The following is a 27,087-nucleotide window of genomic DNA, read 5'->3' as shown; positions in this document are numbered from 1 at the left end:
CTTGGGGAACTCCAGCCTCTAGTCATCGGATGTTGTGGTGTTGCATCTCACGGCGAAGGCTCTGTTGTAAAGGTACGATTCCAGTATCCTGTGAGTGTTTCCTGGCAGGATCGTTCTGATTTTATGGATAAGGCCATCAAGCCAGACTCGGTCGAAAGCCTGTGCAACGTCAAGGAATACCGCACTGCAGTATTCCCGAAGCTCGAATGCAGTCCTTATTTCTGTTGTTAATCTGTTGACTTGCTCTATTGTTCCATGGCTTTCTCGAAAGCCAAATTGATGTGCTGGAATAACGTTGTGCTCTTTCAGATATGGAATGATGCGCGTCAGAAGGCATTTTTCGAACAGTTTTGACAGACACGAGAGTAAACTTATCGGTCTATACGAAGCTGGTATTGTGTGATCTTTCCCTGGCTTTGGGATCATTATGATTACCGATTTTTTCCATTTTTTTGGGAAATAGAACAATCTGTTCGATTTCATGGTTAGTTTTGTGTTGGTGTGTGTGCCCATCCCTCCCTTGCGGTGTTGAGACTTTGGCTGCTGCGACGAGTACAGACTCCAGGGCATCGGCGTAGCAGTCGATGTCCTCCTTGATGTTGAGCTGTGGAGTTAGTTCAATGTGGGAACTTACGTACTTTTTGAACTTCAGCCAGTTGGTTCGATGCGACGTCAGCCTGTGAGGGTGCTCGATTAATTCAGGGCTTTGAAGAAGAGTTATTAGCACTGGTGAGTGGTCCGATGATAGATCCAAAAGCGATTTTGCAGATATTAGATTGCGAGAGATGTTCTTGTCACAGCAAAATCAATTAAATCAGGTAGTTTTCTAGGATCTGTAGGCCAGTATGTAGGGCTGCCTGGTGAAACGTAGTCCAGTTTGTTGCATGTTTTAATGAGTGCATTAGTTGCCTTCCTTTGGGGGTCACAAGGCGGGATCCCCAGTGCGTGTGCTTGGCGTTGTAATCTCCTGCTGCAATGAATCGCTCTCCAAGCGAATTGTAGAAGTCCATGAATTGGTCTTCGGAGACTGTAAAGCGGGGTGGGCAGTAGACAGCGGCAATGGCAAGGTTGCAGTTGCCCAACTGTAATTTTATCGAAGTAGCGCGGTCTCTTATTAAGATGCCAGTTCCGCCATGCGCTTTACCATCTGGATGATCTGTGCCATAGAACGTGTATCCCCGTATTTGAAAGTTATATTTGCTGGTGAGATGCGTTTCTGCCAGCAACATAACGTCGATGTGGTTTTCGTTCAGAAATTGAGTTATTTCAGGTTTATGCCGTGAAACACCGTTGGCGTTCCACAGAGTTATTCGAAGGCTAGGCATGGTTTATTTGGACTGCTGAGCTGCAAGCATTTGTAGTAAGATATTTTGGTTTTGCATAAGGGTTTGCATGGTGGTTTTCATGAAGGACATAAATTCCATCATATTTTGTTGCAAAGTAATCATCATAGATTCCATGTTACTTTGTGGCTGTCCCATGGCCTGCTGGATGTTATCAACTTTCGGCTCTATGTGAGCTGTGCCTGATCTTAGAGCACTGGTGTAAGAAATTCCGTTGGTGGTAATTGAAGGGCCAAATGATGATCTGGCTGCTTTTGCGAAGAAAACTTCCGGTGTCGTTTGTGATCTCATGTAAGTGTTTTGTGTGTTCAGGGAGCGTGCCGTTGTTGCTCGTTGCATCCGACTTTTCATCGCCTTGTAGACTGGACAGCCTCTGTAGTTAGCTGTGTGGTTTCCTTGGCAGTTTACACACTTTTTAGTGAGAGAGTCTTCCTTGTTGGCAGGGCAGGGTTCGGAGCCGTGGCAGTTTCCACAAGCTACACATACTGACCTGAGGGTGCAGTAAGCCCTGGTATGACCGTATTCCTGGCAGTTTGTGCATTGCACTGGTCCGGTCCGTTTGTGCGGCTCTTCCACTGTGATCCTACGGTGCAGAAGGTACTGCAACTTGTAGATCGGGTGCACTGCGTTTTTTTTCAAAGTTCTGCTGTCTGGCTCCAGCTCGACCTTGAAGAATGGTTGCGGCTTCTTGTTTTTGTTTATAATGTTTATAACATTTTTTGCGCAAAAACCGTTTTCTTTTAAGGCCTCTGTAATTTCGCAGGGGGTCACATCGGTTTCTATTCCCTTAAGCACAACTTGCAAACCTTTGCAACTTTTCAGCTGGTACGTGTAGTAATTCTTTTTGGCATCGTTTAAGTACTTCGACACTGCTCGGAAATCGTCTGCGGTTTTGGTTTGGAGTTTAGTTTCGCTTATATTCCCTTTCATAAGCGGAATAACATGAAAGTTATCTTTTCCGACAAGCTCAACTATTTTGTTGACTAGGGCATTCGAGATCTTCTCCCGAATAAAAATAGGTGGGGGCTTTAGTTTCCTTGGGGCTAATTGTTCAGACTCTGTTTCAGGCTCCGCCAGAATGGAAAATCTGTTTTCATCTAATGGCCCGGGATTTACAGGGCCTTTGCTGGAACGATTTATTTTGGGCTTATTGCCGTCCGAGTTTTTTGGGGGTGTTAGCTTGCGCTTGGAGATATTAATGTAGCGATCCATGCCTGTCTGAATGGCCGAACCCGCTTGCAGAATTGTCACTTCTTCTACCGTAGCTTTGTTTTTGCCGTTTGCACCGATTTTTGCACTTGGTTGTGTTGTTGCTTTACCCGCAGCACAAGAAGAGGGTGGAGTCGTTATTGCATTGTTGGCGACAGAGACCGTTGTAGTAGTCGTAGTAGTTTCTGTTGTTGTTGCGCTAGGCGGCAGAAGCTCTGTTGGCGTCTTGCATTGCTCACTCCATGGCGTTCGAGCGGTGAAGAGCAGGGCGGGAGAGCAAGAGTTAGCTCTCTGGTCTTCGGCGGTCAGTAAACTTGCACCTTCAAGCACTTTCGGTTCTAGAGTATTACTCGTCACCGTAAAATAGGCGTTGTTACGGGCCAAAGAGAGACGACGTTTGTCTTGTTCTCTCTGAGTTTTTTCACGGGTTTCGTCTTGTTGTTTTTGTCGTTGAGTGCGCTGATCCACGTTCTTACTCATTTGTTTATAGTTAGTGCGTAAAGATTAATTATTTAATTAATTAAAACTTTAGTTTACGATATGCGATTTGCATCGCGAAACGCAAAACCTCGCGCTTATTTTTTTTTTTCGAACGTTTTCGACTGATTGGCTAATTGTTTTTCCGGAGCGTTAATAAAACACGTCTGCACGCAGCCGAATTGATTTTGATTATCAGAATACAATCATAAGTACGTGCTAGAAATTTCCAACCAAGCTAATCTCTAATGATTTTTCCTAGGTGTATCAAATCTAATTAATAAAGGAATAATGTTGCTTGGTGCGAATTCGAGCTTTTCTAAAATCTCACAGTCCGAAACAATTCATTTAGTGTTGATAGGGGAATAAAGATTGAGAGATAACATAATCTAGGTTCATCACCTGCAAGAACGTGCGATGTGTGAATTCCGTTTGATCACCTTAAGGCTCAAATTAGGAAATGATACAAAAATTTGGATTTTTCTTCAGAATATTGTTTTGGGTAGCGACAAGAAAATTTAAACTCTGTGCGCCACACGTTGGGCGCCTACAGGGTTGGCTGTGCTCAGGGAAAATGGGAGTGGGGGTTTGCTACCTAGAGAACCGCGCCGTCACATAAACTTAAATAGTAGACAGAGTAAGGAACTATTGACTAACTAAACCAAAGCCCAAAGAATCAAATTTTATAATAAGTGTGAGGAATAGTAGATGTCATTTAATTCCTCTTGAAAACCCACCCAACCTTGTAAAGGCTCGCTTAGCGTATGTGGCCAATGTCCTTATTAATGACGCATAGTTACTTCAGGTTTTGGTACACCTTCGCAAAAGGAATTTGAACCGGTGACGTCGCAGCCGACGTCGTCCGAAGTAGGAAGCATACGGCACGAACTCGCTCGTACGCCCGAAGTTCTCTCCGAGGAGGACACCCGAGGTCAGCCGTGCCAGTATATAAGGCCGGTGGATCTGTCTACCTAACACAGTCTACTACAGCCAGAGCACACTGACGCAGTACTAGCGCAACTGGGAGACCTGGAATTACGCTACGGAAACACCCCTTCCGGGGACACGAAGCCACTGTCGCCACTACCACACGATGTGGAGAAACCCAGCGGTGGCCACACACTCACAGTTCCACGCAGCGTCTCACCTTCTACAAGTGTAGGTAAATTAAGCAACAGTAATCTACTCTGGTAGGAAGGTAGCCTTACGTTTTGATCCCAGTTCAAATTTTTTTTGTACCGACTCAATACGGTCAATGTGCACTTGATATTGTGGACTCCAAACCGAGGAACAATATTCCAAAATAGGACGGACAAGGGAGGTAAATAATAATAAGGTCGTATAAGGGTCATCAAATTCGTTTGACCAACGCTTTCTAAACCCAAGAACACTCATGGCTTTGTTAACAGTGGACATTATGTGGCAGTCAAATTTAAGTTTAGGGTCCAGAAGAACACCTAAATCGTTAACTGAATATATACGGTCCAGTGGCGTATTTTCAAGAAAGTAACTGATAAACTTAGGAGTACCCCTATAAAAAGTCATAACGTTGCATTTTAGATAGTTAAACTTTAAAAGGTTGTACTCACACCATCCATGAAAATAATCAATATCTGACTGTAAGTTAAATCCCGACGCTATATCATTATATGATAAACAAAGCTTAACATCATCAGCTTACATTAGTATACGTTATGATACAGGTAAGATCGTTGATAAACAAAGTAAACAGCAAAGGGCTTCCTGATGACTTCCCTGAGGCACTCCAGATGTCACGTAGATCAATTTTGAAACAGCATTCTTAAATATAACCCTCTGAGTCCTACCATTCAAGTAACTTGAAATCCAAGTTAATAGATTACCAGGAAACCCAAGCCGATCTAATTTGAATAAAAGAAGAGAGTGGTTGATGGAGTCAAAGGCCTTACTAAAATCTGTATATATAACGTCAGTCTGCATTTTTTTCTGAAATCCATTTATTACAATAGATGACAATTCAAGAAGGTTGGTGGTGGTCGATCTTCGCTTATCAAAACCATGCTGACACGGTGATATAAGCGAGTTGCAAATGAGAAGTGATAAGGCGTTCAAATGGTTAAGGAATTGCCGACAATTTTGAAATACCTCTATAATTCTTGGCATCAGCCTTTGCACCCTTTTTATGAAGTGGAATAATAAAAGAGTCCTTTCAGATGGTAGGAAAAACCGATGATGAAATAGACAAATTAAAAAGTTTACGAATCGGATTACAAATGGTTGACGCTCAAAACTTGAGCACACATCCAGGAAGTCCATCTGGACCAGGAGAATAAGTCGGCGTTGTTGTTGCTAAATCTATTAAAAGAGAGTTTTCAATAATTAAACGGGTAAAAATACAATTTGCCCTATTTAAGGGATTAGGGTAGTTAGAATTTGACCAAGCTGTCGGACTATAAGTGGTTTGGAAAAACTCAGCAAATAAATCAGCAATTTCAGAATCCGTCGATGCCTCCGTTGAGTTTACGCGTACCGATGAAGGCAATGCCGATGACTTACGCTTGGCATTAACAAAGTTGAAAAACTGTTTCGGATCATTTGAAAATTCAAATTTACATCGATTTAAATACATAGAATGGCAATGACTGTTGAGAACATTAAAATCCGATCGAGGCACTACATATTTTGAAAAATCTGATGGCTAACCCGATTTTGTATACTTTTTATAAGTATTTGATTTAAGGTTTTTAAGTCTTTGAAGCGCATTGGTAAACCAAGGAGGGCTGTTTAGGTTTGAAGGAAACCTATCAGGGACGCATTCATTAAAAATAGTATTTAACGCTATATAGAATAGTTCAGGGGCACTTTCAATGTCTGTACAATTGTACAAGTCTGCCCAATTATAATGAGAAATCATATCGTTAAGTTTATTATAGTCACATTTACGAAAACATTTTCCGACAGTTCTGCGAGTCTTTGTCTGACCGTTTTTGTATGATCCGTTTTCTTTGCGAACGCTGCCAACAAACGTCTTAAATCCTCACTTCTTTCTGCCGTTCCTAATCCGAACTCTTCCGTGTATTTCGTTAGTTCGCTCTTTGGTGCCAGATATACCCAGCTCGACATTATTCCGCTGGTGTCGGTTTATCTCTTGCAACCACTTTAACCTGTTCGGGCGCCACTGTGACGGTTTGTCGTTGTCGGGTGGCTCAGGGATGGCCAGGGTTCGTCACAAGAATTTGTTTGTGTCAGGCGTGGTTGCTGAAAGAGAGTTCCGACCCAGCCCAGAGTAGAAGTCGTGGGGAATTACTTAGTAATTGATTATAACTAGGTTTATTTCATTGAGAATCTTGACATTTGATTAATAACTAACGGGTTCTCCGGACTGGCGGGGTGCCGCCCTTGCTGCCTTCGCTTCCTTCGTACACTTCGAATGCCTGGTATCGAGAGCCGTCCAGCTGCTGGAGAGGAACAGCACGGGATTACGGCTGCTGGTAGAATTGACCCTGGTGCGGGTTGCCACGTAGCGAGCCCGAAGTAAGAATATGGTGCTTGGGGACCCTGAAGTAATCCACGAGCGAGAGAGAATTTAGTGCTTGGGGACCCTAAAGTCAGCCGCAAGAGAGAGAGAATGTTGCTTGGGGACCCTGAAGTCAGCCGCAAGAGAGAGAGAATGTTGCTTGGGGACTCTGAGGTCAGCCACAAGAGAGAGAGAGAGTTGTTTGGGGACCCTGAAGTCAGCCACAAGAGAGAGAGAATGTTGCTTGGGGACCCTGAGGTCAGCCACAAGAGAGAGATAATGTTGCTTGGGGACCCTGAGGTCAGCCACAAGAGAGAGAGAGAGTTGTTTGGGGACCCTGATGTCAGCCACAAGAGAGAGAGAATGTTGCTTGGGGACCCTGAGGTCAGCCACAAGAGAGAGAAAATGTTGCTTGGGGACCCTGAGGTCAGCCGCAAGAGAGAGTGAGTTGCTTGGGGACCCTGAGGTCAGCCGCAAGAAAGAGAGAATGTTCCTTGGGGATCCTGAGGTCAGCCGCAAGAGAGAGAATTCGGCCGGTGAACCGCGCCGTAAGGAGGTGTGATCCTGAAATCAGACGTCTCCTAGTGATACCTTCGGACCGAGAAACAATTCATTTAGTGTTGATAGGGGAATAAAGATTGAGAGATAACATAATCTAGGTTCATCACCTGCAAGAACGTGCGATGTGTAAATTCCGTTTAATCACCTTAAGGCTCAAATTAGGAATTGATACAAAAATTGGGATTTTTCTTCAGAATATTGTTTTGGGTAGCGACAAGAAAATGTAAACTCTGTGCGCCACACGTTGGGCGCCTACAGGGTTGGCTGTGCTCAGGGAAAATGGGAGTGGGGGCTTGCTACCTAGAGAACCGCGCCGTCACATAAACTTAAATAGTAGACAGAGTAAGGAACTATTGACTAACTAAACCAAAGCCCAAAGAATCAAATTTTATAATAAGTGTGAGGAATAGTAGATGTCATTTAATTCCTCTTGAAAACCCACCCAACCTTGCAAAGGCTCGCTTAGCGTATGTGGCCAATGTCCTTATTAATGACGCATAGTTACTTCAGGTTTTGGTACACCTTCGCAAAAGGAATTTGAACCGGTGACATCGCAGCCGACGTCGTCCGAAGTAGGAAGCATACGGCACGAACTCGCTCGTACGCCCGAAGTTCTCTCCGAGGAGGACACCCGAGGTCATCCGGGCCAGTATATAAGGCCGGTGGATCTGTCTACTTAACACAGTCTACCTGAATCAGTCAACGTAAAACGGTCTACCTGAAATCAGTCAACGTAAATCAGTCAACGAGAAGCAGTCTACCTGTAGCAGTCTACCTCTATCAGTCAACTAGAACCAGTGAACTAGAGTCAGTGAATCCCTCCGCGATCTAACCAACCATCTCCAACAATCCTCGAAGGATCACGAAGGACTACACACCGTCGCCAGCAACGAAGGACTACACACAGTCAACCACCACCACCCAGCTGGGATATAAAATTCTAGCCTGCTCTTTTGACCATGGGAGTCACATGGATCTCGTACCGAAGGAAGCATGAGCTCGAAGCCATTCTTCTGGAGCTAGGACTGGAACACAGCGGAACAGTCGAGGAGCAACGAGCTCGACTATACGCATTCGCACGACAGCCAGAGCACACTGACGCAGTACTAGCGCAACTGGGAGACCTGGAATTACGCTACGGAAACACCCCTTCCGGGGACACGAAGCCACTGTCGCCACTACCACACGATGTGGAGAAACCCAGCGGGGGCCACACACTCACAGTTCCACGCAGCGTCTCACCTTCTACAAGTGTAGGTAAATTAAGCAACAGTAATCTACTCTGGTGGGAAGGTAGCCTTACGTTTTGATCCCAGTTCAAACTATGAAGGGCAAATAGAAGAAATTTTTTTTGTACCGACTCAATACGGTCAATGTGCACTTGATATTGTGGACTCCAAACCGAGGAACAATATTCCAAAATAGGACGGACAAGGGAGGTAAATAATAATAAGGTCGTATAAGGGTCATCAAATTCGTTTGACCAACGCTTTCTAAACCCAAGAACACTCATGGCTTTGTTAACAGTGGACATTATGTGGCAGTCAAATTTAAGTTTAGGGTCCAGAAGAACACCTAAATCGTTAACTGAATATATACGGTCCAGTGGCGTATTTTCAAGAAAGTAACTGATAAACTTAGGAGTACCCCTATAAAAAGTCATAACGTTGCATTTTAGATAGTTAAACTTTAAAAGGTTGTACTCACACCATCCATGAAAATAATCAATATCTGACTGTAAGTTAAGTCCCGACGCTATATCATTATATGATAAACAAAGCTTAACAGGTAAGATCGTTGATAAACAAAGTAAACAGCAAAGGGTTCCTGATGACTTCCCTGAGGCACTCCAGATGTCACGTAGATCAATTTTGAAACAGCATTCTTAAATATAACCCTCTGAGTCCTACCATTCAAGTAACTTGAAATCCAAGTTAATAGATTACCAGGAAACCCAAGCCGATCTAATTTGAATAAAAGAAGAGAGTGGTTGATGGAGTCAAAGGCCTTACTAAAATCTGTATATATAACGTCAGTCTGCATTTTTTCTGAAATCCATTTATTACAATAGATGACAATTCAAGAAGGTTGGAGGTGGTCGATCTTCGCTTATCAAAACCATGTTGACACGGTGATATAAGCGAGGAACATAAATGTTGCAAATGAGAAGTGATAAGGCGTTCAAATGTTTAAGGAATTGCCGACAATTTTGAAATACCTCTATAATTCTTGGCATCAGCCTTTGCACCCTTTTTATGAAGTGGAATAATAAAAGAGTCCTTTCAGATGGTAGGAAAAACCGATGATGAAATAGACAAATTAAAAAGTTTACGAATCGGATTACAAATGGTTGACGCTCAAAACTTGAGCACACATCCAGGAAGTCCATCTGGACCAGGAGACAAAGTCGGCGTTGTTGTTGCTAAATCTATTAAAAGAGAGTTTTCAATAATTAAAGGGGTAAAAATACAATTTGCCCTATTTAAGGGATTAGGGTAGTTAGAATTTGACCAAGCTGTCGAACTATAAGTGGTTTGGAAAAACTCAGCAAATAAATCAGCAATTTCAGAATCCGTCGATGCCTCCGTTGAGTTTACGCGTACCGATGAAGGCAATGCCGATGACTTACGCTTGGCATTAACAAAGTAGAAAAACTGTTTCGGATCATTTGAAAATTCAAATTTACATCGATTTAAATACATAGAATGGCAATGACTGTTGAGAACATTAAAATCCGATCGAGGCACTACATATTTTGAAAAATCTGATGGCTAACCCGATTTTTTATACTTTTTATAAGTATTTGATTTAAGGTTTTTAATTCTTTGAAGCGCATTGGTAAACCAAGGAGGGCTGTTTAGGCTTGAAGGAAACTTATCAGGAACGCATTCATTAAAAAAAGTATTTAACGCTATATAAAATAGTTCAGGGGCACTTTCAATGTCTGTACAATTGTACAAGTCTGTCCAATTATAATGAGAAATCATATCGTTAAGTTTATTATAGTCACATTTACGAAAACATTTTCCGACAGTTCTGCGAGTCTTTGTCTGACCGTTTTTGTATGATCCGTTTTCTTTGCGAACGCTGCCAACAAACGTCTTAAATCCTCACTTCTTTCTGCCGTTCCTAATCCGAACTCTTCCGTGTATTTCGTTAGTTCGCTCTTTGGTGCCAGATATACCCAGCTCGACATTATTCCGCTGGTGTCGGTTTATCTCTTGCAACCACTTTAACCTGTTCGGGCGCCACTGTGACGGTTTGTCGTTGTCGGGTGGCTCAGGGATGGCCAGGGTTCGTCACAAGAATTTGTTTGTGTCAGGCGTGGTTGCTGAAAGAGAGTTCCGACCCAGCCCAGAGTAGAAGTCGTGGGGAATTACTTAGTAATTGATTATAACTAGGTTTATTTCATTGAGAATCTTGACATTTGATTAATAACTAACGGGTTCTCCGGACTGGCGGGGTGCCGCCCTTGCTGCCTTCGCTTCCTTCGTACACTTCGAATGCCTGGTATCGAGAGCCGTCCAGCTGCTGGAGAGGAACAGCACGGGATTACGGCTGCTGGTAGAATTGACCCTGGTGCGGGTTGCCACGTAGCGAGCCCGATGTAAGAATATGGTGCTTGGGGACCCTGAAGTAATCCACGAGCGAGAGAGAATTTAGTGCTTGGGGACCCTAAAGTCAGCCGCAAGAGAGAGAGAATGTTGCTTGGGGACCCTGAAGTCAGCCGCAAGAGAGAGAGAATGTTGCTTGGGGACCCTGAGGTCAGCCACAAGAGGGAGAGAGAGAGTTGTTTGGGGACCCGGAAGTCAGCCACAAGAGAGAGAGAATGTTGCTTGGGGACCCTGAGGTCAGCCACAAGAGAGAGATAATGTTGCTTGGGGACCCTGAGGTCAGCCACAAGAGAGAGAGAGAGTTGTTTGGGGACCCTGAAGTCAGCCACAAGAGAGAGAGAATGTTGCTTGGGGACCCTGAGGTCAGCCACAAGAGAGAGAAAATGTTGCTTGGGGACCCTGAGGTCAGCCGCAAGAGAGAGAGAGTGAGTTGCTTGGGGACCCTGAGGTCAGCCGCAAGAGAGAGAATTCGGCCGGTGAACCGCGCCGTAAGGAGGTGTGATCCTGAAATCAGACGTCTCCTAGTGATACCTTCGGACCGAGAAGGTTTAGGAAGATGAGGAAGTATTACGGGAGCTAACTACAATGTATAAGCGGACTTGGATCGAATGATCTAGTCCACCCAAAAATATGACTTCGCTGCTTACCACCACTGGGGAGTTGCCTCTGTACCCTTAGACGGTTGGCTGCTAAGTGCCCTTCTATGGCCCGTGGTCCGCCTTATATAGTGCTCGGCGAGATCTAGTGTGCCCGTGTGGGGTTTGCTGGTCTAAGTGTGACCATCACTCTCGGTCTAGTGTGCCCCTACGCGCGCGATCGTTGGCGCGCGCGCGTTCTTAGTTTGACTATTAAATTAAATGCTTTGTTTTTGTGCGCGCAGCGTCACAAAGGATATATATATATATAAATATGTGCATTTTGTGAGCGCTGAGTTTCAGCTCCTCACAAGTGCATAATACCTATCATGTCTGGTCTTTTGGACTTCGGAATCAAAAAAAATGAAGGAGGTACTAAAGCAAGCTAGACTCCCATATACATCCCCCTCGTACAACATTACACCATCGTCAGACAATGAGCCGGAACCGGAACTAGCAGCCATAAATGGCGACGATGAGGACTGGTGGACCCCAAGATCGGCTAACAACAAACGCCGTCTTGACTCAAGATCATCGAATTCAGCTCCACCAATCACCAAAATTCGGAGAAATTCCAATTCCAAAAAACGAATGTTTCGCGCAACTGATTCTCGGACATGGACATATCGATGGGACACGTCCAAGTTCCTCATACGGTCAGCCCCAATGATTCTGAAAAAGCCAGTACTTCCACCGGCTTAAGACAGGTCAGCAGCAACATCAGCAACGGCAACAGCTCTACCAACAATCCTGGCTACAACAACGTTGTTCATAATAAAGTTGGCGACAATACCGGAAACAACAACAAGAATTTCAGTCGTCCATCTGGCGGTCAGGAACAAATTCCCTCCCACAAACCACCCCCAATTGTGGTTGATCGTTGTTAGAACCTGAACGGACTTATTAGATCCACAGACAAGATCGTTGACTCGTCCAAATACTCCCTCAAATGCCATCCCAACAACTCTGTTTCCATTATAGCTGCAAATTCAGATGCATACAGAGCTATAACAAAATCCTTTACCCTTAAAAAAGTGCCATACCATTCCTGGCAGTTGAAAGAAGATAGATCCTATCGTGTAGTCATCCGTGGTGTCCATCATTTCGTTTCGGAAGAAAATATTAAGGAAAGTATTATCTCGGCTGGACACACGGTTCGGTTTGTCAATAGACCTAGAAGCAGCTTTGACAAAACCAAGTTCGTCAACCTGCTTTTTGTTGAACTAAAACCGGCGGCAAATAACAAAGACATCCATGAGATTAAGACACTTTGTCGTCAAAGGGTTCAAGTTGAACTGCCCTACAAAAAGGATGATGTCGTTCAATGTCACCGGTGCCAAGCATTTGGACACACAAAAAACCATTGCCAAAAACTCTTCAACTGCGTCAGATGTGGCCTGCAACACGGTGTGGAGGCTTGCTTAAAAGATATTCACCCAGTCAAATGCGTTATTAGAGAGTTTTCTAATTATCAAAACCGAAAAAACTTGGCGGTGGCTAAAATTATTATTTGCGATAAACGAAAACGAAAAGAAAAGGTGTCGACGGCTCAAATCAATTTCAACGAATACTTCTATATTTTTCGACAAAGTACTTAGAGCCTAGCTTAACGAAGGTTGGCGAAGACGGGGCGACTTCGCCGAGAGCGAGAGAAAACTTTATTGTGCTCCCGCCTTCGCCCTAAACTAACTTACACTAAACTTCAAGTTTTTATTTTTGACAATTTCATTAAAATTCAAATTTGCGCGAACACCGGCCCCGTTGAACACCCATCGGGCTTCAACAGAATGGAAGCGGCGCCAACTTATGAATGGCCCGCCGAAAAAGGCCTCCTCCACTAGTTCGCACGTCGACGACCCTGACCATGCCGTCCTCCCCTGCGTGCCTGGCGACTATTCTGCCGAGGAGCCATTGTTGGGGCGGCAGGTTGTCCTCGGCCACGAGGACGAGATCTCCCTCGCTGATGTTGGGCTGCTGCTGGTGCCACTTGCCCCGTATTTGGAGGCCCAGGACATATTCCCGGGACCATCGCCGCCAGAACATTTGCCTGACTGACGAGACAAGCCGCCATCGCCGCAAGCAGTTGAGACCCTCCTGGTCCGGGGTCCGGAGTGCTGGTGTGGCGAGTAGCGGCCCGCCCGTCAGTAGGTGCCCGGGTGTCAGCGCCTCTCCGTCGCTTGGGTCGCTGCTGATTGCTCCGAGCGGCCGGGAGTTCATCACCGCCTCGATTCCCACGAGGACTGTCCCCAGCTCTTCTGCGCTTAGGAGCGCGCTGCCCACCGCCCGTAGGAGTAGGTTCTTGGCAGTTTTGACACCTGCCTCCCATAGTCCGCCCATGTGCGGAGCCCGCGGTGGTGTGAAGACAAATTCGCATCCGCTTTTTGATGCGAATTCGCGTATCGCGTCGGCTTCGTCCTCTATCCTCTCTCGAAGGGCCCGGAAGTGGCGACTCGCTCCGACGAAGTTCGTCCCGTTGTCGCAATGGACGACTTGGGGACATCCTCGGCGCCCAACGAACCTTTGAAAAGCCAATAAAAAGGAATCTGTGGTTAAATCTGAAACAACTTCTAGATGAACCGCTTTGGACGCAAAACAAACGAAGAGCGCAATGTAGGACTTATACGGAGGCCTACCACGAATTTTCAATGTCGTATAGACAGGGCCACAAAAATCGACGCCACATATAGCAAATGGGCGGAGAGCACGGAGACGATCTGCGGGTAAATTTCCCATAATTTGTGTCATTAGTCGAGGCTTACACTTAAAGCAGCGTATGCATGATCGAACTATCTGACTGCAGACCTCCTGAGCGTTTACGATCCAAATACGCTGTCGAAGGAGACTCACAAGGGCTCGTGGACCAACATGAAAATTGGAATGGTGAAGATGCCGAACATAGCTCTGCACAAATTGGGAGCGTTTTGTCAACAACAATGGAAACTTGGCATCGTATGATATAGGAGCATTAGCTAGTCGCCCCCCAACTCGCAACAAAGAAAAGTGACACCAAGTCCCCTTGTCTTCATGGATGAATGGATTCAATCGCTGAAGACTTGGGCCAACTCTGGATCCTTTACGAACTTTTTCTCTTTCTTCATGATACTCGTGCTTCTGTAATATCTCGACAATTTTTAGAAAAGCTTCATTATATTCAGTCGGCGACAAAGTTTTTTCAAATACCATACTTTTGTCTTTGCATTTTCTTATGAAGCGGAACATATAAACGAATACCCGAAGCAGTTTAAGGTGTGACGAAAATCCCTCGATGACATCTACCAAATCCAAATTTCTTACAGCAGCGGTCAGTCCGACCGCAGTCTTCCTCGATTCTTGTAGTAGGACTTCTTCATCTAGTTCAAAGTGTGCATTCTGGGGCCAGTTTGCATCTTCCTCTTTTAAAAACGCAGGTCCAGTAAACCATATTGACTGTATAATTTCGTCGACGTCACAACCTCTTGATACAATATCTGCTGGGTTTTGTTTCGTTGGAACATGCCGCCACGTAGCTTCACCTGACCACTCTTGAATCTCCGCTACTCTATTCGATACGAATGTGGATAATGAAGATGGATGAGACCGGATCCAATGAAGCGTAACTTCAGAATCCGACCAATAAACAATCCGTTCGATAGGTACCTTTAATAGGGGCTTGATTCTGTGGCAGAGATCTGCGAGAAGGTGAGCGGCACATAACTCAAGCCTTGGGAGTGTTTTAGTCTTGAGCGGCGCTACTTTAGACTTTGAAGTCAACAGCGATATTTTATAACCTTCTGCAGTTTTGCTACGAATGTAGACGCAAGCTCCATAAGCTCTTAAGGATGCGTCAGCAAAGGCATGTAATTGGACCGGTGACATCGGATCGGTATGCACAAACCGGGGAATAGATATTTCCTCTAATTTAGACAATGTAATTTTTATCATATTCCAAGCTGTTTCCAAATGAATAGGAATCGACTCATCCCAATCTAACTTATTAAGCCAAAGTTCCTGCAATAGGATCTTTCCTCTAATTACAATAGGACTTAATAAGCCGAGGGGGTCAAACAGCTTCGATGTCACCGATAGTATGTTCCGTTTTGTCGCTCGGAGACCCATGACAGCAGTGTCAATTTGAAATTTGAAGGCATCTTCGTTAGGCAACCACGATATTCCTAACGCCTTAGTTGACTCTGAGTCCGAGATGGGTATGGATTTAACTGTGCTCTCAGATGCGGTAACGTCAGGTGAGTTTGAAAACCACTTTGTCAATTCAAAACCTGCAGTTTGAAGAACCTGAGATACTTCAGACTTAATAGTCTTTAACTCCTCTACGCATGCAGCACCAGTCAACATATCATCGACATAAAAGTCGGATCCAATAACCTTAGCAGCTCTAGGAAAAGAAACTTTGGCAGACTCACTTAACCTTTTTAAACACCGAATAGCCAAAAACGGGGCTGGTCCAGTACCATATGTTACGGTGTTGAGCTTGTATAATCTCAAGGACTCAGAGGGGTCTCTTCTCCACACTATAAGTTGAAACTGCCTATCTGCTTCATTCACCATCACTTGGCGATACATTTTCTTTACATCGGCGGTCAGGGCAAACCTATGCAGCCGGAAGCGCAGTAACGTTGAGTACAACTCATCTTGGATTGTCGGCCCAACCATCAAAATGTCATTTAGAGACTTCTGAGTTGACGATTTACAAGACGCATCGAAAACGACACGTAACTTGGTTGACGTACTTTGGGGTCTCAGAACACATTGATGTGGGATAACATAATGTGGAGCAGAAGGAAGTTTATCTGTAAGAGACATATGACCTAAGGAAAGGTACTCCTCCATAAATTCTAGGTACATTTCCTTCATCTCAGGGTCTCGAGACAGCCTTCTTTCAAGCGACAAAAACCGCCGTTTTGCAACTTCAAAAGAGTTGCCTAACTCATTTGGATCCGATTTAAACGGCAGTCTTACTTCAAACCGACCTGATGGCAAAACCTGAGTAGTCTTCCGGTAGTGTTCTTCACATAACTTTTGCTCAGGTGACAGAATTTTCTTTAGAGATGGCATTTCTTCCAGTGACCAAAACTTCTGTAGTGTGCTGTCAATAGACACTAAAATCTCTTCACTACAACTGAAACTTTTCACAACTTCTGTAGGGGAAGATGCCTTATATCTACCCGATACAACCCAGCCGAAGAGGGTTTTCTGCAGAGTTGGAAAGTCAGGACCTTGTCTAATTTGTCCAACAGCTAATAATTCGAAAAATGATTCTGCTCCTATTAACATATCTATTCTTTGTGGCTTGTAGAAATAGGGGTCTGCTAGTGGTAGGTTCTTTGGAATTTTCCAGTCATTGATATTGACCGACTGGTCAGGATGATATCCTGATATTGATTTCAAAATCCAAAAATCGAAGGAGAACTCACTACCATTTATACGCGACTTCACCATTGTGTGTACCTTTTTCTTAACTTGAGAATTGGACTCGCCAATACCAAGTAAGTTTATACACGACTCCTCTTTACGGATCTGTAAGCGGTGAGCAAGGTCCTCTGTTATAAAATTCGTTTGGGACCCAGAGTCAAGAAGTGCTCGGGCCCAAATATATTCACCGTTTTTAGTTCTTACACTTACGATCGACGTGGCTAAAATCACTCTGTCCAATGATGTCGCATGCATAACATGTGACGTGGAAGGCTGATCTTGATTTAAAGAGGGAGAAAGAATCTCTTGGGGTGGTGGCAACGCTAAACTATTTTCGGACACTGTATATCTATGCAGTAAAACGTGATGCGAGCGGCCACAAACTCGACATTTATTAAATTTGCATTTTGAAACAGTGTGACCCTTTCGCATACAATTGATGCATAAGGAAGCAGATTTTACAAAGTCAAACCTTTGCATTACCGAAAGGCGACCAAACGGACCACAGTTCGCTAGGATATGGTCTCCTGCATTGCAATAGCTACAACTTTGCTGGGATTTACTGTTGGACGAAGAACAAGAAAATGAGCTGCGATTATGTGGCTTGCTCGACATAACTTTATCTTGCTTTGGTTTCGTCGATTCTTCAGCGGATAAATGCTGGTATCGGCGGTTTAACATTTTTTCAAAATCGGACCAAAGCGGTAACCTTTCATAATCTAATTGTTCTTCCCATTTTTGTTTGGTCACTGGGTCTACTCTGTTCAAAACAAGATAGATCAACATTGCATTTGAAATCTTGGTGTCGTCTCCTATCGATAACAAAGAACCGTATATAGATGATACGGTGTCGATAATATTTCTTAAAGACGAAGCTGACTGTTGCGTTATTTTCGGAAGACTAAACAATGTTGAAATATTATTCATAAAAATTAAACATTCGTTATCATACACTTTTTTCAGGCTGATCATAGCCTTTTCATAATTGCTCTCGGTGACTTGGTAGGCCTTAATAGTTCCCAAAGCTTCACCAGAAAGACAAGAAATTAAGTGATTGAATTTTTCTATGACGGGAATGCTGTCGTCTTGATGAACAAGAGTTTCGAAAAGGCTAATGAAATTCTTAAACTCCGAATATTTGCCGCTGAATTTCGGCAATGCCAAATTCGGAAGTCGAGCTCGAGTTGGGGCTACAGAAGCTGATCCAATTATTTTGGTTTCGCTTGCCGTCTTCAAGGCTGAGATAAGCGACATTATTTTTGCCTTGGTAATTATTGAAAGCTCTTCCAACTCTTCTCCGAACTCATCGCCATCATCTAAATCTTCGATCTGTTCTTGTATTTGAGTTGCCTTAATAATAGAAGCATTTAAAATCTCTAGCCGACAAGTTAGTTCTACTTCTTGGATCGGAATCTGGCCGGCTTCTATTCGATCATTTAATCGGCGGATGCTCATCACTGGTTTTTTGAGCTTATTTTTAAGATCCGCAAGAAGTTCAAAAGATTTTGGCTTATCTGGACTCATTTTAATTTATTTTTTATTTTTTTTATTTTTTTTATAAAACCACGAAATAAATAAATATATATATATAAATAAATTATTTATCCAAGAATAATAATTAATAAAATAAATAAGTTTTAAAAGAGGATAATTGTTCAATTAGAACGACGACAAATGTTAAATAAATTTTCGAAACAAAATACTAAGAGTAAATAACAATTTAATTTAATTATTAAATTTGTTCGAAAAAATTATTTTAATAATTATCCACAACGAAAACGACGAAAAAAAATATTAAATTGAATATCGAGCCACGAGGTATCAAAATTAACAGTGGTTGCAAATGACGGCAAAAATCAGTATACCCGTCCGAATGCAGGGTAGCGCGTCACTTTGATCTTCAGCGCGCCAAACCAAAAGTCCAACAACAATTACAACGATGCTAACGGCAGACAAGCGAAGCGAAAAAGGAAAACGAAAAAGTTAACCGCTGCAGCTGCTTGTATATGAGGACTTATGTATTGGTTATATATAGCGGCTGGGATAATTTTACCAACTATTAATTTTCGAGTTTCAATAAATAAATTGGGGGCGACAGTGATTGCAATAATATAACACAATTATGTAAATGTTGCGTCCAACGGAGGTTCAAATAGGTTATAATGTGTATGTGTATATGTATGTGTATATAATAAACTTTAATATAATTTTTTATTTTTATTTATTATAAATAAATGCATGCACAACTAGCTCTACTATATCGATACGTCTGTGCCAAGAATTGAAAGCAATAAACAATTAAATTGTTTTTCTTATAAACTCAAGCTTTCAATTTTTTGCACAAATACCTCAGGTTCTGCTTTAGGGTCTTTTAATCCAGCTGCCACTTTCCTTTTGCACATTGAGCAGTCGCAGGGCATCCCTCTGGCAGCAGTTCTTTTTGGCGAACAGGGTATTTCGCGACCGGCACGATATTTTAAGCAGGAGCTGCTGTGTATTTTCTGTCCACACCGACACGCCGCGGGCAACAAAAAAAAACACTATGTAGGTATGTAATTGAGTGCTTTGAACTCCACTTGCACTAGCACTTTATATTTTTGGTTTATGTGTCACTGTCACTAGTTTCCAAATATTAATAACTTTAACGTCCACCCGGGGGCGCCATGAAAAATTAGAGAGTTTTCTAATTATCAAAACCGAAAAAAACTTGGCGGTGGCTAAAATTATTAATTGCGATAAACGAAACGAAAAGAAAAGGTGTCGACGGCTCAAATCAATTTCAACGAATACTTCTATATTTTTCGACAAAGTACTTAGAGCCTAGCTTAACGAAGGTTGGCGAAGACGGGGCGACTTCGCCGAGAGCGAGAGAAAACTTTATTGTGCTCCCGCCTTCGCCCTAAACTAACTTACACTAAACTTCAAGTTTTTTAACAATTTCATTAAAAATTCAAATTTGCGCGAACAGGTACGATATTTATCAAGCAACTCATTCTGCCGATAGAAAACGCGGTGGCTCTGCAATTATAATAACATTCTGTCTACAATGTTACCAGTTCTATAGTCTACAAAGTCCAAAGGTTCAATGTGTCTCAGTCAAAGTCAAAACCGACCTTGGCGAGTCAGCTATTGCGTCTAAATATTGTCCACCAAACTTTCAATGTTCTGCTGACGACTTTGAAAAGCTCTTTGACGATCTGGGATGCGGGGACTTGAATGCTCACCACCGTTTGTGGGGGTCTCGAAACTAACCACCCCGGGGAAAGCTTCCCCAGCCCTTTTTAAAAAATCCAATGTCCAGGTCCTTGCAACCGGAGCCGAAGAACACCAACAGCTATTGACTTTGCTGTCTACGGCGGGATACGGTCTGAGAGTCTTTCCATTATAGAAAGTATTGAGGTTAGCTCTGATCACATCCCATTGATTATCAAATTCAGAGTCGCTGCGCAAAAAATTTGCTCCAAGCCTCGCATCCTTCCTCGAAATGAAATATGGGCGTAAGAAGTGTGCAGGACTCCATTCCCGACCACCTGTTTGGTTTTAGGTATCATCATGGGACGCCAGAACAAGCACATAGAGTCGTTCAACATATTCTAAATGCTTTTAAAAACAAGCAATACAGTTCTGCTATTTTGCTCGACGTCAAGGAAGCCTTTGACCGCGTTTGGCATGCTGGATTACTCCATATGTTGAAGTCCCTGCTCCCGACCGGCCAATTCCTCATACTTGCTTGATCGAAGTTTTATGGTCGAGGTAAGAGGGGAAAGGTCAAGCATTAGAACTGCTGGAGCTGGCGTTCCACAGGGAAGCATCCTGGGTCCCATTATGTACACTCTGTACACTTCCGATCTGCATTGTCCTACACAACAGGGGACACTTCTGGCCACCTACGCTGACGACACTCCCTCTTTTGTGAACCCCTTCTGCCGAGTCGAGGCATCAAGGATCACCCAGGACTTCCTGGATCTGTACGTAAGTGGACAAACAGGTGGAATATTGATATTAATGGAAGAAAGTCGCAACATTGCAATTTTACTCTAAGAGGAAAGGTGCTTCATAGAGTGGAACCACCATCCCGCAATCAGCCCAGGCGCACTAAACTCAGAAAGCTGAATTGGATGCTTAAGCCTACGAGCAAGCTCAGCCTTGGCAACCTCCACATTCCTTCTGTCAGGGAACAGATAAACCGCCACTCGAGTCGGTACAACGACCGACTCGCTGTCCACTCCAACCACCTAGCAGCTCCCCTGGCCAACCCGACGTGTAGAGGAAGACTGAAGCGAAGAAACCCCGCCGATCTCTGGACAAGAGAATGACTCAAGTCCTTAAGCATTAACCTTTTACTGTTAATTTGATATAAAATGTGTTAATTACTTCAGTTATGTTTTCACGTTATTTGTTCTTTATTATTCCCAACGTATTATAACCATATAGTTGGTTGATCGACGTTATTTAAATCTATTTGTTAAACCAAAAAAATAAAAAAAAAAACTAAATTATTAGATAGAAGATGATAAGTACCTACAACTGATACTGAGTCTGAAACAGGATATCCACCAGTCAGAGTCGATGGACATCCTCTTACGAGTTTTCCGCCGGGGGATTACATTTCACGCAACTAAGCTAAGTGTCAGGACGAGCATAGCAAAATATGCGTCTGGCTTTGAGGCAATCATGATATCTGTGTCCGGTTTCGTCACAATTCCAACATTTATAGCGCTCAGCATTGCGCATCGCATTTATTTTTATGTCGTGCAGGTTTTGATAATTCTCTTCTTCCCTAGACTAGTCAACCTGCACTAGGTCATTAACAAATTGCCGGCTTGGAGGAGGTCGGGCTGCCGATCTACCTGCCATGCTATTAAGAAATCGTTCGTGCTTGTGACACTCTGCTCTTAAGGTGGCAATGTTTGGGTTCAAAACCTGTAATAATTCTAGTCGTAATTCAGGTTTAAGGTTATTTGGTAACATTGGTAACTAGTTCACTGTCAGACATAGGCTCACGCAAGGCATCTGCAATCGTTAGAATAGCATCTAGAAAATCATCAAAATTTTCTCCGCTTTTCTGCTTCCTATGTCGAAGAGAGTCTTTAATCTCTTCGTCAGTGAACTGTTCTCTACACCGTTCACGGAGACTTGTGCACAGGTGAAACCAATTCGGTTCACTTGAAGTTCGCTGAAAACGCCAGTAAAATTGTAGAGCTGGTCCGGAAAATAGTACGTTGGAAAATTGGTATAGCAAATTCCAGTTTGCGTTTAGGCATTGTATAGTTAAACTATTTATCCTATAGATAAAGTCTTCAACACGTATGTCATTGGCCATGCCAGTATATTTCACATGCCAATTAGAAATAAGGCTTACAACTTTGTCAGGACGATTTACGGCTTGTGCCAAATGATCTCCTGGGATGTCATTCCGCGGATTTTGGGAATTATTAGCCAACTGAAGGTTCCGCATCGTAGTACTGATCTCATCAGCCACTGCTGCAACCATGCTGACGCGAAAGGTTTCTAAGGAGTCTGTGATTAACTGCTGTACTCGAGTTTCGGAAATGCTTGGACGTTCATCTATGTGTTGTGTTTTGGCTTCTCAAGCCAGAGTCTGCTCTCTCATTCGTTGAGTTTTGATTGGAATTCGTTCTTGTGTCAACCGAACAAGACACGGCACCAGCAGCTTGATTGGCAGAGCATTTCGAACTTCCCAATTACCATCATTAGTACCACGCATGTTCTGTGAAATATATGTCTACATGGGGTTTCTGCAAGTTCAGTATCTATAACCATGGTATCATTGCAAATATTACAAAGTAAAGGTTCATCTCCTCTAGCGGTGACTGCAACCTCGTCTCGATTAGGCTGAACTGACATGTTGTAGTATTATAATAATTTCTCAAATATTGTAAATTTAAAAAACCCTGATTTAAGATTGGGACTACCCTTTTTAGTAACCGTGTATCAAATATAAATTAATATAAAATTGGGGTTTCTGTTGGGCCAAAAGACTTTTAATGTTGGGAAAGCAATTGCACGACTGCTGAGAGTGTCGTCTAAAACTATTCATCTAAAACAAATCTCAAAGCAGTAATGACTTAATGTTTGATCTCTAAGAATACAATCAATTTCAACCAAGTTAATCTCTAATGATTTTTCCTAGGTGTATCAAATCTAATTAATAAAGGAATAATGTTGCTTGGTGCGAATTCGAGCTTTTCTAAAAATCTCACAGTCCGAAACAATTCATTTAGTGTTGATAGGGGAATAAAGATTAAGAGATAACATAATATAGGTTCAGCACCTGCAAGAACGTGCGATGTGTGAATTCCGTTTGATCACCTTAAGGCTCAAATTAGGAAATGATACAAAAATTTGGATTTTTCTTCAGAATATTGTTTTAGGTAGCGACAAGAAAATTTGAACTCTGTGCGCCACACGTTGGGCGCCTACAGGGTTGGCTGTGCTCAGGGAAAATGGGAGTGGGGGTTTGCTACCTAGAGAACCGCGCCGTCACATAAACTTAAATAGTAGACAGAGTAAGGAACTATTGACTAACTAAACCAAAGCCCAAAGAATCAAATTTTATAATAAGTGTGAGGAATAGTAGATGTCATTTAATTCCTCTTGAAAACCCACCCAACCTTGCAAAGGCTCGCTTAGCGTATGTGGCCAATGTCCTTATTAATGACGCATAGTTACTTCAGGTTTTGGTACACCTTCGCAAAAGGAATTTGAACCGGTGACGTCGCAGCCGACGTCGTCCGAAGTAGGAAGCATACGGCACGAACTCGCTCGTACGCCCGAAGTTCTCTCCGAGGAGGACACCCGAGGTCAGCCGTGCCAGTATATAAGGCCGGTGGATCTGTCTACCTAACACAGTCTACCTGAATCAGTCAACGTAAAACGGTCTACCTGAAATCAGTCAACGTAAATCAGTCAACGAGAAGCAGTCTACCTCTATCAGTCAACTAGAACCAGTGAACTAGAGTCAGTGAATCCCTCCGCGATCTAACCAACCATCTCCAACAATCCTCGAAGGATCACGAAGGACTACACACCGTCGCCAGCAACGAAGGACTACACACAGTCAACCACCACTACCCAGCTGGGATATCAAATTCTAGCCTGCTCTTTTGACCATGGGAGTCACATGGATCTCGTACCGAAGGAAGCATGAGCTCGAAGCCATTCTTCTGGAGCTAGGACTCGAACACAGCGGAACAGTCGAGGAGCAACGAGCTCGACTATACGCATTCGCACGACTGCCAGAGCACACTGACGCAGTACTAGCGCAACTCGGAGACCTGGAATTACGCTACGGAAACACCCCTTCCGGGGACACGAAGCCACTGTCGCCACTACCACACGATGTGGAGAAACCCAGCGGGGGCCACACACTCACAGTTCCACGCAGCGTCTCACCTTCTACAAGTGTAGGTAAATTAAGCAACAGTAATCTACTCTGGTAGGAAGGTAGCCTTACGTTTTGATCCCAGTTCAAACTATGAAGGGCAAATAGAAGAAATTTTTTTTGTACCGACTCAATACGGTCAATGTGCACTTGATATTGTGGACTCCAAACCGAGGAACAATATTCCAAAATAGGACGGACAAGGGAGGTAAATCATAATAATGTCGTATAAGGGTCATCAAATTCGTTTGACCAACGCTTTCTAAACCCAAGAACACTCATGGCTTTGTTAACAGTGGACATTATGTGGCAGTCAAATTTAAGTTTAGGGTCCAGAAGAACACCTAAATCGTTAACTGAATATATACGGTCCAGTGGCGTATTTTCAAGAAAGTAACTGATAAACTTAGGAGTACCCCTATAAAAAGTCATAACGTTGCATTTTAGATAGTTAAACTTTAAAAGGTTGTACTCACACCATCCATGAAAATAATCAATATCTGACTGTAAGTTAAATCCCGACGCTATATCATTATATGATAAACAAAGCTTAACATCATCAGCTTACATTAGTATACGTTATGATAGAGGGAAGATCGTTGATAAACAAAGTAAACAGCAAAGGGCCCAGATGACTTCCCTGAGGCACGCCAGATGTCACGTAGATTTTTTTTTTTTTTTTTTTAACATTTGCATTTTATTTATTGGATCTTATCTGAATTGAGACTAACAATAAGTATATAGAATCTTAAATTAAAAAGCTATCTGACAGTCAAGGTGACTGGCGCGAAAATTTAGGGGCTCTAATAACTATTGCTGAGCTGGAAGGTCATTGCGTTGCAATCGGGTCCGGATGGAAGCCCTGGCTAGGCCCCTGGCGAGCTGGTTTGGATGAGAAGTTAGCTTGGTGTGGTAGGACGCTTTTTGTTTTGATATTTCATCTTTTACGGGTAGAATGCCAAGATCTCTGAGGATGTTGTTGTTCCGAACATACCAAGGTGCCCCAGTGATAGTTCTCAGGATTTTTGATTGTGCTCGCTGAATAATGTCGATGTGGCTGCTGCTCGTGTTTCCCCACAATTGGGAACCGTAGGTCCAGACTGGCTTAAGTTTAAAAGCCAATGGAGACTGTTTGATTTTAGTTTTAGGTGAATTTTCTTAGCTTCGATATGTCTCCGCCATGTAAGTCTCCTGTCTAGGTGGATGCCAAGGTACGTTACATCGTCAGCTTGTGGAAGTGGCGTGTTATTCAGGGTTAGCGGGGGACACGTTTGTCTGTTAAGAGTAAACGTTATGTGTTTACACTTTTGCGCATTTATTTTTATACGCCAGCCATGGCTTTCACGAAAGCCAAATTGATGTGCTGGAATAACGTTGTGCTCTTTCAGATATGGAATGATGCGCGTCAGAAGGCATTTTTCGAACAGTTTTGACAGACACGAGAGTAAACTTATCGGTCTATACGAAGCTGGTATTGTGTGATCTTTCCCTGGCTTTGGGATCATTATGATTACCGATTTTTTCCATTTTTTTGGGAAATAGCCAAGTCGTGTAATCCCGTTGAAGAGTTTACAAATAACCTCAACTGCACAGTTTGGAAGTTCGATTAACATTTTGGGAGTTATTTGATCACCGCCTGGGGCCTTTTTTGGTTTCAATTGCTCGCTGATTACTTTTGCAATTTCATTTGGTTGAAACAGAATTGGCTCCGTCTCAGATTCAATTCGAATTGACGGCGACGGTAGTGCGAATGAATTAGTTGCAGGGTTTGGCTGAAAAACATTTCGAAGGTGTAAAGCAAATGTACAAGCTCTGTCTTTGTCGCTTCTGGCCCAGCTGCCTGAAGAGTCTCTTATGGGGATTACTGTTTCGGCCGGCGCACTTAGTTTTGGGTGGGCCCTCCACAAGGGATGCTTACTGCTGGTGGGTGAAAGTTTCTCAATGTACTGGCGTTGTGCTTTTTCTTCATCTTGCCTTAGAGCCCTGGTAAGTCTGCGACCAGCTTCTTTAAGACTTTGTTTTGAGGATGGCGATCTGCTGGTTTGCCAAGTACGTCTCAAACGTCTTTTCTCCAGAACAATCTGTTCGATTTCATGGTTAGTTTTGTGTTGGTGTGTGTGCCCATCCCTCCCTTGCGGTGTTGAGACTTTGGCTGCTGCGACGAGTACAGACTCCAGGGCATCGGCGTAGCAGTCGATGTCCTCCTTGATGTTGAGCTGTGGAGTTAGTTCAATGTGGGAACTTACGTACTTTTTGAACTTCAGCCAGTTGGTTCGATGCGACGTCAGCCTGTGAGGGTGCTCGATTAATTCCGGGCTTTGAAGAAGAGTTATTAGCACTGGTGAGTGGTCCGATGATAGATCCAAAAGCGATTTTGCAGATATTAGATTGCGAGAGATGTTTTTTGTCACAGCAAAATCAATTAAATCAGGTAGTTTTCTAGGATCTGTAGGCCAGTATGTAGGGCTGCCTGATGAAACGTAGTCCAGTTTGTTGCATGTTTTAATGAGTGCATTATATAGTTGCCTTCCTTTGGGGGTCACAAGGCGGGATCCCCAGATGTCACGTAGATCAATTTTGAAACAGCGTTCTTAAATATAACCCTCTGAGTCCTACCATTCAAGTAACTTGAAATCCAAGTTAATAGATTACCAGGAAACCCAAGCAGATCTAATTTGAATAAAAGAAGAGAGTGGTTGACGGAGTCAAAGGCCTTACTTAAATCTGTATATATAACGTCAGTCTGCATTTTTTTCTGAAATCCATTTATTACAATAGATGACAATTCAAGAAGGTTGGTGGTGGTCGATCTTCGCTTATCAAAACCATGCTGACACGGTGATATAAGCGAGGAACATAAATGTTGCAAATGAGAAGTGATAATACGTTCAAATGTTTAAGGAATTGCCGACAATTTTGAAATACCTCTATAATTCTT

The sequence above is a fragment of the Drosophila rhopaloa genome, unplaced genomic scaffold (genome assembly GCF_018152115.1).
Source record: "Drosophila rhopaloa isolate 14029-0021.01 unplaced genomic scaffold, ASM1815211v1 contig_4, whole genome shotgun sequence".
In the NCBI taxonomy this organism is placed as follows: domain Eukaryota; kingdom Metazoa; phylum Arthropoda; class Insecta; order Diptera; family Drosophilidae; genus Drosophila; species Drosophila rhopaloa.
Note: the sequence above shows the minus strand (reverse complement) of the source record.